The sequence below is a fragment of the Halichoerus grypus genome, chromosome 3 (genome assembly GCF_964656455.1).
Source record: "Halichoerus grypus chromosome 3, mHalGry1.hap1.1, whole genome shotgun sequence".
Taxonomy (NCBI): domain Eukaryota; kingdom Metazoa; phylum Chordata; class Mammalia; order Carnivora; family Phocidae; genus Halichoerus; species Halichoerus grypus.
This window is the reverse complement of record NC_135714.1, coordinates 195,708,449-195,723,568: the sequence shown is the minus strand read 5'-3', so window position 1 is coordinate 195,723,568 and position 15,120 is coordinate 195,708,449. Positions and strand designations below refer to the sequence as shown.

The following is a 15,120-nucleotide window of genomic DNA, read 5'->3' as shown; positions in this document are numbered from 1 at the left end:
CCATACATTGTCACGCAAGGCTAATTTAGAGTGTTGCAAATTAGCGGTACGTGGAAGAGAGACCAGTGTGGTAAAAGTTGGATGTGCGAAACTGCCACGTGACAGGCTCCTCTGTGATGTGACCCTGTTCTGTTAGTGTCTCCTAAGATCTAAGGCGGCTTTGCCTGGGTTTTGCATCTGCAGTGATCGTTTAACTATGTAAGCTGGCCCAAGAGCAGTGCTGTGAGTAAGATCATGTTTTTGCATAGTATTTGTTCTGAAATATGGATTAGTAATGAGCGTTACAAATAGGACTTGTCAGAAGGGAACCACAGAGACATTTTGCTAAATCAAAGATCCATTCCTTTGCAAAAGATAGACTTATATTCCGTAGTTAATGATTTGTCCCAAGATCTGACCAGGATCCTTCAAACATACAGCTGATTTTAAGTGAGAGCCATTGAAAAGTACATCTCCTCGTCTAAACATTGCATCCATTATAAAATCTGTACATGTGTTCTGTACAACGTAGTATCAAAAATATTAGGGGAAAAATCGAGTAACTTTAAAATACATGAAACTTCAATTTGTTCTACCTTTTCGAGCAGAATTAGTTTTGAGAATTAGTATTTAAGTTCATTTATTATTGGAAAAGACCTTACTAGCTTATTCAAGCAAGAAAATTACCCCAAAAGCTTGCAAGATTTATAATGCTTAGGGAAAAAAAAGGCAATTCAAAACCTAATGAGACATTTTAGGCCTCATTTACATCTCTAACCTGACCCATTTTCTGCAAAACGTTTTTGTTGGTAATTTACATACTAAAAGCTAGTTATTTATCCATCCCTAACCAAAAAGTTGATGAGATTACTAATACCGTAGTGAAGTTAACATTACCCTAAAAGCTAAATATGTCCATTTCTAGAAGGTAGACTATTGAGTCATTTATTTAGCCATAATCTCCGTTACATGCTGGCAATGCATCCAAATTCTGAGAGAATGACATGAAAGCTTGAATATCTCATTGCCACACTCATTTTATTAGCAGGAATCGTTCCAGGAATGCACACTTTGGAAATGAAGCATGTTAAAGTGCTCCACGTTTAGACATGCATGTTTCTACCCAGGCAAATAATGCAGTGACATGCATTCTCTGAAACAATGATAAACATTAATATCCATAAACTTACTTAGTTTATAAATATATGTAGGTTTATACAAGTTTTATTACAAATATGTTTGTATTTTTATCCACATATATTTCTTTTCCTATTTTATATATTTATATTTGAGTATATATTATAGATATTGTTATATGTTATATATTTTATTATTTGGTATATAATATAGATGGTATATATAATATCACCATCTGTTGATAATTGTTACCTTAATAACTTACTCTCAGAAAGTAATGAGTTTATAGTAACTTGGCTAATGTTCATAATATAAGCATCTGTGAAATATGAACTGTTGATAGATGTCTAATTTATGTGGACATCATTTGGCCACGTGTTAAGAGTTACACTCCAAGACCTTCAAGACTGTCCTGAGTTGCGACTTGCCTTCCTCCTAGTTTGAAACCCCTCTCTAAGTGGCATACACCAAATTCTACCAAAACCCCGAAATTGACAAGTGCTCAATATGTCTGTGCCGTTCCTTTTCCAAGGAATTCCTCACCAGCACACATCGTGGGTCCTTTTGTAAGTTCCTGTCCTTTGAAGCAGTGTTCAGCCTGGTTTTAGTTTGTTCAGTATCTCCTGCAAACCCTCCTGCCTAGATTAGTCCAACATTTCATGATGATCAGAGCCTGTCTGGTACAAAGAAGGACCCAAACTCTACCCTTCCAGTGGCCTTAGAAAGCCCAGAGTCTGAGGAGCCATCTGAGACAGCTGCAGGTCCATGCCCTCCTTGGACAAACACGGCTCTTTCCTATTTTATTTTACTTGGCTCCATGAGTTTCAGATTATATTTGTTTTCAGAAATTCTGTTTGCTGTTTATTCTTCCTGTTTGTGGAAGTTTTACAAGAGGATACACAATCGATTATAAGCAGAGAAAACAAACTTCGGTAAATGTAATTACTAAACACTCATCTGCAAAGTACCTTGCTGTTCACCAAACCCTATCATCTTATGACATTTTGAAAATCCTGTTTTTGTTTCCTATCTTGAGGCTGTCAAGTGCTGTTGGCACTGCATCCACCATCTTCATAACTCGTACCACCGTCACAGTTATGACTACCACTAAAGCTGGCTCAGGAGAAAAACCACACGAAGAGGTTGATTTCTCAACTCTTGGGAGTAGTTTGAAAACGTAGGTTCTGGTGGCCCCATGTGCTGCATACCAGTCCTCCAAAGGGCACGCTGCAACTGACTGTTTGGACTTCTGCTTGGCCCCCTGGAATATCTTTGGATAATGCATCTAGTGCTATAAGCAATTGCTAATATTCAATGAATTTTTTTTGTGAAAACTTTTCACTTTGTGTAGATTTCTCTAGTACATGGTGGTAAATGATATACACCAGCTCTAGGTTTTTTTTATTACATGTTAACATCATATGGCACAGCAAAGCATTTGGGGGGGTGCAGGGAGAGTCTTGGGTTTGATTTGTGAAGATAATATCATTTGAAAGCTACAGTTCTTATGCCCTCATTTCAAAGATACTTTGTGATGATCTTAAACTATTTGGACACATTTAATATTTCCCAGAAATTAAATATATTTTAAGATTCTGTGTCTACCAACTCCTTTCCAATTATTTCTTCTAGAAATGTTGGGTAATACTTACTATGGAGTAGTAATGAATGACCCCGCCCTTGTGGCACCTAGAGTTCATAGGAGGAATCCAAACTAACAAAAAGACCACAAAGCAATAGCATAGTGAGTTACATTAGAAGGAAATGAACAGAGGGTTATAATATTCAGTAATGGAGAGAGGGTTCGTATTTAGATAAGATGCTCAAGAAGATTAACTGAGCAGGAGACATTCAAATCAGGACTGAACGGTGAGAAGGAGCCAGCCAAATGAATCTAATGGGACTAGCATTCCAGAGGATGCCAGTGAAAGATCCTAATACAGTAGAGCACAGTGTAAACAGGGATTGGAAGAAGGCCCTGTGGTTGGAGTATGTTGGTGTATATTAGGGTAGTGCACACGATGAGATTGAAGAGGTAAATGAGGAAAGACCATGACCAAGGTACCAAACATTGGGCACCATAACACTCCCTGAATTGAATTTACACCAACAGCCATGGCAACCATCCCTACGCACTCCTCCTATCCTGGACCGTACCTGCCCCTGAATAAGCTCACTGCATATAGGAGCACAGTAAAGAAAATGTGTTTTCTGAGGGGAGGCTGGCTCCCAAGAGAAAGAGATGAAAAGAGTCTAGGTTAAAATGTTTTAACCTAGATGTTTTCTCAACTCAGTGATCAGTAAGGCCCACTTCACCTTCCCTAGGGCAGAAGTTGCCTGGACTGCTATACCAATGGAGTGCCCATAAAATGGAAGGAAACCCTAGGAGTGGCGAAGGAGCTTCACCTAACAGTGGTGTTGTCTCCTTCATCCTTCTAGAAGTAATAATCTATCATTTTTATAAAGGTAAATTCTTTCCATAAAATTGAATTTATTTCCACTGCTACCAGCATCCATAATGTGCACTATCATAAGGTGAACAGGCTATATATACCCAATACATGATCACATCAGACTTGAGTACTATAACTGGAATATCCTAAGAAAATTAAATCCATTGGCAAGAACATCAGAATCACAATCTTGATGAGCCTGCTACTTAACTAAAGGCATCCATATGCTTTTGGAGTTTTATTTATATCTTAAGCGAATACTGTATACCTACAAATGCACAATTCTATAAAATTTAGCCACTTATTTCTCTTTTCCAGGAGAAAAAAAAACAACTTTAAAACTCACGGAATTGTAAATATTGAAACCTAAGAATTACCAATACAAATTGATTTTATATATGTAGATTATTCACGTGCAGTCATAGTGATTTGTTGGTCTCTGTCTAAGGAATGCCCTTCTCTCTCCAGGCCAAGAGCTGTTTGCTAAGAAGTGTCGCTTCCTGAGAAGGCTGGGTGGCCGCCATTCTCCCCGTAGGCAGAGCCGGGGGGGCCTGGGCACTGAGTGTGCTGACAGCCGGCCCACCTGACGGTCAGGAACAGCCTCCTGGTGGGACTACAGACAACGGTGAGTGCCCGTGTGAGGCCAGGTGCTTTGATAGCCCTGTCTCCTGGAGAAACTTGTTTTCTGATTTTCCCGTCAGTCCTGTCATTCTCTGAGACATAACTTCTAAGAAACTGCCAAACCTCTACCTTTTCTCTTCACACTTTTTTTGCACCCTGCCTATAGCCAACATACTTCTGTAAATAAATGACATCTCGTGTTTTCTTTGTGCACAAGCATGCCATACCACTCATGCCAACCCACAAGCAGAAAGACAGACATGGGGCCATTTTGTAGGTCTTTAATCCCAGCATCGCATTTCTTTTGACATCAGTTAGAAATAAGCTATTATCAAGTGTCCAGCTGCCAGGAGCTTTGAAATCCAGTAATTATTTATGAGAATTTTATAGAGAAGAGGTAGAAAACATAAAATAACTTCAGTTCATAAAACGGGAAAGATAAATGTTGCCAGAAAAAAAAAAAATCTGTAACAAGTGTGTAGTGAACTATGGGAATGAGAATCTGCTGTATGCTAGTGAGATCGTTAAATGGAAATCGAGGATATTTGCTGTGTTAAGGAGCAGATCTTGTGCATCTACATAAAGCGAGTTTATTTCATAAGATATATATAAATCTAATTTTTGTTGTTAGAAGATTGTTGGGCCTGCTAATGGGTATATTGTAAAGCAAAACTTTTATAAAGCTGCATATTTTTTTTCCTTTTCTGGGTGTTGTTAGGGTCAAAGATTTTGATTTGGAATTTCCAAGTTTTTTCTAAACAGAATTATAATTTTATTATCTGCTTTATAAACAAGTATTATAAAAAGCAGGAAAGCACAGAAATTTCCTACTTGCTGTACCATATATCTTCTGAGCACTCCACTATTTTGTGGTCTCTGACTCTATCCAGAGAGATCTAATAGTGGCATATGATGCAGGCAAAGATTGAGAGCGGGAATTCTATAGAACGTCTAAATGTCACAGGTGTTATTGGAATGCAAATGTACTTTTCTATACATTTTCTAGGTATTATATATAGCTAGAGTTCTACACCATATTTTTACACTTTACTTTCTGATTTGTCACCTATTACCTTTTCCCAAGTTACTTGAAACTAAAAATACCCTCATGAAATTAAGAGCACGGATGCTTTGGCAAATAAAGACGGTGCAAGTTTTCTGCTGTCGTTAGGATATAGGCTATATATCATTTTCCAATATTGCTGGTGGGTTGAACTGAACTAATTACGTGCCACGAGATATCTTCCCGACGTGGGACTCCTGTCTGTCAACATGGGATAGATTTTACTTTGGAGATAAGTAATTTGGGTAATCTAATTATTTGAAGAAGGAAGGAGGATAAAAATGAGTAATAAAATTATAGGAAAATTATATTTCAATAACAGTAGAATTAAAAGTTAGAAAACACATGTAATTAATGAAGGGGTTCATTTTATTTGGTATTTTTAACCGTAAAATCAAAGTCTTTACATTCTTTCATTGACAGAACTCATCATTAAGTTTTGCAGAAATTAAAATTAAGAAACAGTCTCCTTTCAGGGCAAAGTGAGATGGTACATTTTTCGTTGAATACATTATATTAAAATGTATGAACAAACCTGTCACTTATGTCATTCTTCATATTTTTAAGTCAAATTGTTCATTGAGCTACTAATTAATATGTAGGAAAAATGCTGTATTTAAACGATATCCTCATTTACTTACCAATATTACTTTAAAATATATATATATATATATATATATATATATATATATATATATATGGCACTTAACACAGGCATTCTTTAAGCCCTTGAAAGTTGTGAATAGCCTGTGTTGTCTGATGATACCACCGTAGCATCATTTATAGTGAAATGTGTGTTTTTATAAGTACTATAAGTCATAAATACAATGGGTTCTATTTTTATGATAGCATTTTTGGAGTTTGTTACCTGAGTAATATTCATTGCAAACACGTTCAGAGTAATTTTGCAAAAATAAAACAAGTCTTGAAGGCTACAACTGCTTTCTTATTAGAGACAGAAATATTTTATTTTATTATTTTTTATTTTTTAAAGATTTTATTTATTTATTTGACAGAGAGAGACACAGAGAGAGCAGGAACACAAGCAGGGGGAGTGGGGGAGGGAGAAGCAGGCTTCCCGCTGAGCAGGGAGCTGGATGTGGGGCTCGATCCCAGGACCCTGGGATCATGACCTGAGCCGGAGGCAGGCAGTCGCTTAATGACTGAGCCACCCAGGCGCCCCAAGACAGAAATATTTTAAGGAGAGAAAAGCATCTGCTCCTTTTCCCCCTAATGATTTTATTGTCTTTCTGGATCATGGGAATTTGCTGTGGGAAAAAGAGAGGTGTGTTGCAATTCAGAATTGCTTTGCTTATCTGGGAGCTTGAGCCTCCCATTCAGAATGTGACCTGACTTGTTCAGATGACACCAGTTTCTCATTTGTTATCATTTAAATTTCTGTTTATGTTTTGACAACATTCTTCAGTGGAAAGCATAGAAAAGACCAAAGTTCACCTCTTGAATCTTCATTTGTAAGCCCGGATGCATTATTCTAGAACTAATGATTCCATAATATGTGGTGTCACTAAGGAGAATGAAAATCTCACTTTGGCTTTGCCACTGCAATAATTTTCGGTTATAGGCTATAATTAATCTGAATAATGACAACAAAGAAACACTTAAGAAAAGCAATTTTAGTCTTTAGTTAAAGAAGTTTAATGTAAGCAACATTCTTCCACTTAACAAATATTTATGTGCCAGGAACTTTGTTGCAAAGTGTTGGGGATCATGAAACTCACACCTACACTGTGCTATCATTACAAGTTTTTCTGAGCAATATACACAATAAAACACAAAATTTTGTCTCAGTTTACATGTAACAGGCAGAGCTGCCATTGTCATGGAAGGGAAGAGGGGGCACATTGGGGATTTGCTGTTAGAGTAGACTTGAAGCTTAAGGTAGCAATGTAGGGAAGAACAATGTAGGCAGGAGAAAGGACAGGTACAAGATTCCTGAGATGGGGCACTGCATGGTACACATGTTGAACTGAACGGCGTCTGCTATGTTTGGAGCATAGAAAGAGGAGAGGACAGTAGAGATCATACTGCTTCAATGAGTGAAGGCCAGGTCACACAGGACCTTGTAGACCCTATTAAAGAAATTTATCTTCATTCTAAGTGCAATGAGAAACCATTGGGGAAATTTATGCAGGGAAGTGATGAGGTTAGATTTCTATTAAAAATCATCACTCTGGGGTGCCTGGATGGCTCAGTTGTTAAGCGTCTGCCTTAGGCTGGGGTCATGATCCTGGAGACCTGGGATGGAGCTCTGAGTAGGGCTCCCTGCTCAGTGGGGAGCCTGTTTCTCCCTCTCCCTCTGCTGCTCCCCCTGCTTGTGCACGTGCTCTCTCTCTCTGTCAAATAAATAAATATTTTTAAAAAATATCACTCTGGAGGTACCTGGGTGGCTCAGGTGGTTAAGCATCCAACTCCTGATTTCAGCTCAGGTCATGACCTCAGGGTCATGAGATTGAGCCCCGCATGGGGATCTGCACTGGACATGGAGCCTGCTCAAGATTCTCTCTCTCCCTCTCTGTTTGCCCCTCTCCTGCCCACTCACTCCCTCTCTCTCTCTTTAAAAAATAAAAAAATATCATCACTCTGATTTATGTGTGGAGAGAACAGACATAGAAAAGAGAAGATATGGGAAGACCAATTTGGCAGATTTTACACCAGTTTAGGAAGGAAAAAGGGTGAAGGTAGAAAGGTCTGGTAGAAGATGGAGGCAAGCACATGGATTTCACACTGGTTAAAAAAGAGAATGCACTGGATGGGTTAGAGATGAGAAGAGAAGAGCCAAAATGACTCACATGTTTCTGGCTGGAGACACATGATGGTCTTTTAAATTTTTGTTATGTTTGGTTTGAAGTGGCTACAAAATATCTAAAATGGATAGAATATCTGTGGTTCTGGAATGCAGAGATCTGGACAAAGGTTTAAATTTGGAGTCATCGGCTTTTACATGGTAATTGAAATCATGATAGAGAACGAGATTGTTTGGAAAGAGGTCATAAGGAAATAAAAAGAAAGTCCTGAACAGAAAGAACCTGGAGTTCTCCAAACTTTAATGATTGGGTAGAGAAGGAGCAATTGAGAAAGGAGACTGAGAAGAAATAGAGAAGTAAGGAACACATAGAAAGTGAGATTGTTTAAGGAACCAAGGAAAGAAGAGAGTGTTTTAACAAAGTGCTAAAAGGTCAGTAAGATGAGAATTATGAAGTATCTCCTTGAACTAAACAACAAGAATATCATGAGTAGCCTTAGCAACAGAGCATTGATAGAGCAGTGACCCAAAATCCAAATGAAAGAACATTGTTATATGAATGATAGAGGAAGAAATAAGATCAACAAATGCAGAAAACTCATCGAATTTGGCTATGAGGTCGAGAACATAAACAGGAATGCATAAGGGGAAAGATGTGAAATGAACAGAGGAGTTTTTTTTTTTTTAATGGTAGCATAAAATTCTGGAGAAAATTGGCAGAGATGGGGTGCAGCAATCCGATGTAGAAGATGGTCTTAAAAAGGAAAAGGAGGATCTCTTGCATTATATCACAAGAGAGAGAGGAAAGGGTGGATGCTAATGCTAAAAGATTTTGTTGGTTTGATGACAGGAAATTAAAGTATTTGCTGTAGGAAACATGATCATGTTAAAAATAATGGGCAACGATAGAATCATGGAGTAGAGGGGAGTAAGGAGTGTTTGAAATAGTCATAATTTTGACTGGAGAAGAATAACAACTAGAGAAATGCAGCAGAAGTGCTCAGTATTGCTGAGACATTGAGGTTGGTGACTATGACTTTTCAGAGAACACCATGATTTTCTCCAGCCCTCAAGCAGGAGAACTCATGCTGGTATTAATCCAGGATGGAATTTTCCAAGTAGGGTGGAAAGAACAAAACAGCATGAGACTGCAAGATGGTGGTAAGAGAATAATTAATTTGCAGGGCCATTGACACCAAGCAGCATAGGAAATGAAACAAAGACCAGAAAACCAGGTGTAATGATACTGATGGAGTCACATAAAAGATTGAGTGAAAGTAACTGAGCCAAAAGGGCAGAGGGAGAGCAGTTTGTGGTGAGACAGAAGGATTTTTGATTTAACGTTTCAGAGTTTCCGGTATAGATGTCCTATTTTGTGACATTGAGAGTGGGTGGCTGAGGTGGAGTGGATAAGAAGGTCACTGAAAATGTGAATATCAAGGGACTGAGAGGCCAGATCATGCTATCCAGTGATGGCAGGGATCTGGTTGTGGAGAGCCAGTTGCCCAAATCTTAAATTAATGAAGAACCTTATCTAGAATTTTAGCTGTCCATAGCCCAGCAAGAAGAGATTAAAGGGAGGCATGACTAGGTAAGCATAGACTCCAAGAGTAGTTTTCCCTCAAGACAATGAAAGGATGATGCCCTGTAAATGCTGTGGATCAAGGAGCAGAATACTCATCTTTCATAAATAGTACCATCCCATCTTTATTCCATATGTAACTGTCTGTGTTACATTGTTTGAGAGGAAAACAGCACTCTTTAGTCCAAACACCTACGCCATTAGTCCCATAGTGATGCCTCCATATTTTATGAGAGTTAGGTCCTTCACCAGCTCCCGTTGGCCAACACAGGAATGTTCCAAGTCTTAGAAGAATTGCACAAGAGATTCTTTTAGCACAGTGATCAGAGGATGCTGGGTTTGAAATGAGGCTCTGCCGCTTTGCTACTTTCTAGCTGGCGATTATAGGTATGCTAGTGAACATCACTGCACTACAAATTCCTAATGTGTGAAATGGGAATAAAAATAGTAAGTGCTGGGGTGCCTGGGTGGTGCAGTTAGTTGAGCATCCGACTCTTGGTTTCGGCTCAGGTTGTGATCTCAGGGTCATGGGATTGGGCCCCACATTGGGCTCCATGCTAAGTGCAGAGTCTGCTTGCAAATCTCTCTTCCTCTCTCTCTGCCCCCTCACACTCGTGCTCTCTCTCTCTCTGAAATGAATAAATAAATCTTTAAAAAATAATAATAATAATTGCCAATGTGGGATTGTGAAGACTGATGGAAGTAATGTATATGAAACCTGGCATTACTTGTCACATACAAAGTAGTTAATAAGTAGATACTAACAGCATTATTATTATTATCATTAATCTGTCATACATCCCATTTACTAATGCTTGAGCTCTAATAATTTAAAAAGGCTTCTTGGACTAAAACATGCTCTTTCCTGCCTCCATGACATTCCCCATTTTGAAATACTCCCAGAGGTACCCCTTACTCAACATCTTACTAGCACATTCATCTTAATCTGGTGCAAGCCCCAAATTTCTATTTCTTCCACCCCAAAATGTATTCTGTCGTCAACTTCTAGTGAACAGCTAATCTTATGTAATAAATCACGTGTCCCTGGCATCTGAAACAAAACTTGGATCAAAGTAGGTGCTGAACAGTGTTTTAATTTATACAAAAGGGAACTTATGATAGGTTACTAAAAGATGTGCTGTTTAATTTTCTTCTAGAAGTAGTACCTGGCTTAGAAAGCAGGTGCAGGAGAGAGGCAGCCTGTTAATCTAAACTGAGTGAGGAAAGTGAGGATTATTTTCTTCATCCATTTTAGTACTGTTTTCTGGTGCAGCCGACTAGGAGAATAGAAAATTATGAGCTGTAATAATCCATCTTAGAAACGATGAAAATTCTACCATTCCCCCCCATCATGCCTGCTGAGCAGGGGTCTTAATCTGGCAATATTTCAAATATGATAGAAAGATGTTTGAGTAACATTCTTCAAAGGTTTATAAAACATTAAGTCCTATAGAAACATATCTAAAAGACCTAGTATTTCAAGATGTAATAATTGAGTTGTTATTTAAATGAATCACTTTTTAAGATATCATGCCCAACATGAGAGCAATCATGTGAGCAAAACTTCAATTTTTAAAAAAATTATAATTAATTAAATAATACCAGGTCACTTACATATCAGCTTACATATCGGTGATATTGCTTCTAATCTGATGGAACAAAACGTCAACCGCAAAGAGGTATAATTAGCTTCATCTTTCAATATCTATTCTTTTCAATTTTTTAAAAAGTTAACAGAAGAAAAGCTTACAAGCCTGAAAGTAGTGGTTTCAACTTAATTTTTCATATTAGTGACGACGTTGTCCTCTAACAAGAGAATCAAGTGGAAGGGATTATAGAATGGGCATTCCCAGCAATAGAAATCAGATATAACATGAGTAGTTGAACTACTGTTCTTATATTATGGTGATGACAAGGAGAAATGCAGCTGGTGTTCACTGAGCATTTCTCTGCTGAAAAATCTTATGAACCCTACTTATAGCCTATCTCATTTAATCGTCATTCACTAACTGTTGTCCCATTTTCACATTAAAAAAAAAATGATACTAAAAAAGATTGACTCAGTAGAAAGCACAGCTATTAAGTGACAGAGCTGGAGTCTGGATTCTGTCAGATGCCAAAGCCAGTCTTCTGATCACTGACGTATGAACCCTCAGTTTATCCTTGGATTGTCTAGAGAGCCTTGGACGATTAACCTATTCATTTCAAGTTCTTAGCCAATTTGTTCTGATCTTGACATAACACAGATAAGGCAGTTAAGAGTTTAAAACCAAGGAATGAACAAATGATTTATGGAGCCTTAGAAAATGCAGCAGAACTGCTAGAACAAATTTTGTCAAAATTTGTCATTTTCTTTCAAGAATTTTTAGACTGGGGGCGCCTGGGTGGCTCAGTCGTTAAGCGTCTGCCTTCGGCTCAGGTCATGATCCCAGGGTCCTGGGATCGAGTCCCGCATCGGGCTCCCTGCTCTGCGGAAGCCTGCTTCTCCCTCTCCCACTCCCCCTGCTTGTGTTCCTGCTCTCGCTATGTCTCTCTCTGTCAAAAAAATAAATAAAATCTTTAAAAAAAAAAAAAAAAAGAATTTTTAGACTGACAAAGCAGGAGTCGGCATTCTAAGCTAATATAACAAAGCTCCTGTCATAATAAACTTAGGAGCAAGATGCTGAAAGGAGAGCTAGATGACAGAACAGATAGGTCATACTTGTGCTGAGAGTTTGTATTATCAAATAATGAGATTGACAAATGAAGATTATAGATATGGTTATGGAAATTATAGACTAAAAGTGGGGTTTTAAATGTGTAAAACATTATTCAAAATTTTCTATTTAAAATATTTTATTTTTTTAAGATTTTATTTATTTATTTGAGAGAGAGAGAGAGAAGAAGCAGGCGGAGGGACAGAGGGAGAGAGAGAGAAGCAGACTCCCCAATGAGCAGGGAGCCCAATGTGGGGCTCCATCCCAGGACCATGGGCAGATGCTTAACCTACTGAGCCACCCAGACACCCCATATTAGGGATTTTTAAGTTTACACAACAGATTAAAACATTTTAATTACAAGACTACATTCTCTGAATAATTAAGAAATTTGATTTAGAATTGTCCATAGACTGGTGTAGACATTTTGAAAAGAAAGACTATGAGCTCTCTATAGCTCATCCCTTGCACTGGGGTAATTTATTTGTGGTTTGAACATTTAGTAGACAAATGATTTCCCAGCTAACAGGTAACAGTATGGGGATATTCTTCCTCTAGAGAAAATCTTTAAAAGTATTCGAGTTCCTCATGAACTTAGTTGATGATAAAACAAAACACAAGAGAAAGTGAATTAAACCTAATAGGGAGAGTTTATTCAAAGTTTGCATTTTATAATAGAAGATGATTTTAAAATAGTGATCATGGCATTTCAAAATGACTTCTATTCATTTTTAATTTCTTAGTACTGAATAGCATATAGAAAAGTAAATGTCAGTGGGCTCTATAGGAGATTAAACCCAGTGAAGTAATAATCCTGTTGGTAAGCAGCTTATTATGAAAGATACAAGTCAAAAGAAGGCAGAGCAAACAGAGACATCAATATGTTTTCCTCAAGTTTAGAATTAGTATTTATTTTAGAAGTTTGAGTCAATTTCATTATTCTGTCTCCTTCTTGGTAGTCAATTTATTGTTTAGGGCTCTCTCGATTAAACCCTGTCACTTCAGGGGAAGTTCAAGAGAATCGTGCATTATTGATATTACAGAAACAGTTGTTACCAATCAATACATTTCGAACCACATACGGGTATATCTTTAAGGACATAATTCATCAAAAACAGGCTCACTGGGGCTCTTCATGCTATTTTCATTGATTTTCCCTTTGTAGTAGGAAGACATGGTAGATACTCTATATGTGACATAAGAGTTATATTCAACATAAAAAAGTCAGTTGCTCAAAAAATGCTCAGAAAGAAAAAATAAAGTGTAAGGATTTTAAAGGAGAAATAAAATTGAATTTAAGTTTCTATTCTCACATTTTAATATCCTGTGCAGAAAATGTAATTGAATTACTTACATTTTTTTTAAAAGATTACACGTAAGGAATACCAAATTCAAAGTGTGAATTCCATTCTTGACTTACTGTGTGAAATGGAGGTAGAAAATTACTTTTATTTAGTTTTCTTATTGCCACTGCACAGCTTTCTTTTAAATTTAAAATTAAGTATAAGCATACATTTCTTTATGCTGTGTGTGTTCTACATATTTGTCTGTTAGGGCAATTTTTAAAAGAACGATTGGAATTCACATTGTAGAGTCTCCTAAATGAACCCCCGTGTACAGCAAATAATTGATTTATTAAGAGAATAATAACCCTCTAATCTTGCAAATCTGCATTCTCATATATAACGTTAGCTTAAAATCAAGATGCCATATTATTTTCAGTATTCGCAGAGAATCTGAAATGAGAGCTAAAGGAAAAGGGGCATATCTTAAATTGTTTTACGAGATAGGAAATTACTGCTCAGCAGAAGTAGTACGAAAGAACTCATCTATAAGTGAGGTTTATTCACTTTTTAAAAAGTGACTTTTGTTTGTTTTCTGAAATCCAGATATTTTAGGCCACATTCTGCATTTTAACCCCAGTATCTGCCCAAATAGTCCATTATTCTAATTTTTTCACTGAAGGTGCAACACCATCCTTGTAAACTACTTGAGGTGAAACGTCTTCCAGGATTGCCGTAAAGAAGTCCTATTTGTGAAGAAACTAGAGATGTATACCCAGCTACATTGACAACTGACTCAAATAGCCAGGGAATGTCCAAACTGCCACTTCATAGGTTCTTTCTCTCCTGGTCCAGCCTTCATTTAGGGTTTCACTGATCACCCGATCTCCCCCACTCATTCCTCCCAACACCTCTTCAGTCCTAACCATCTGATGCATTGCTCTAGTGTATTATTTTCCATAAAATTTTCTCCTTGTCATGTGTATTGGTAATTCGTTACTTTTTATTACTGAGCAGTATTTCACTGAATGGATATATTTGATTTATTTATCCATTCACCAGTGGAGGGACATTTAAGTTGTTTTTTTGTTTTTTTGTTTTGTTTTGTTTTGGGTTTTGTTTTTGGGTTTTTTGCAGGGGTCTTTACTTTGAATAAAGATACTACTACTATTTTAGAACAAGTGTTTGCATGGACATACATTTCTATTTCCCTTTGGTAACTATTTTGAAAGTGGGATTTCTGTGTAAAATATATATTTACTTTTAAGACATTAACAAATGATTTTTCAAAGTGCTCATAGCATATTACATTTGCACAATCAATATATGAGACTTTGGTTTGTACCATATTTCCACCAAAACTTGGTCTTGTCAGTCCTTTTAATTTAGGTCATTGTAGGGGTTATGTAGTGGTATTTCACTGAGGTTTTAATTTGCATATCTGGCTAGTGACATTGGATATTTGTAAGTGCTTATTGGTTATTGGGATGTCTTCTTTTTTTTTAAATTTTTAAGGATTTCTTTATTTATTTGAGAGAGAAA

The 15,120-nt window shown here is 37.2% G+C and overlaps 1 long non-coding RNA gene across 1 annotated transcript in view; it reads left to right on the top strand.

Moving 5' to 3' along the window:
- Nucleotides 1–15,120, top strand: part of LOC118528435 (uncharacterized) — a 1,879,419-nt gene that overhangs the window by 1,321,329 nt on the left and 542,970 nt on the right. The window contains exon 6 of the long non-coding RNA XR_013446214.1: nucleotides 4,038–4,194. This is a non-coding gene — a long non-coding RNA (uncharacterized LOC118528435). The remainder of the gene's footprint in view (nucleotides 1–4,037; nucleotides 4,195–15,120) is intronic.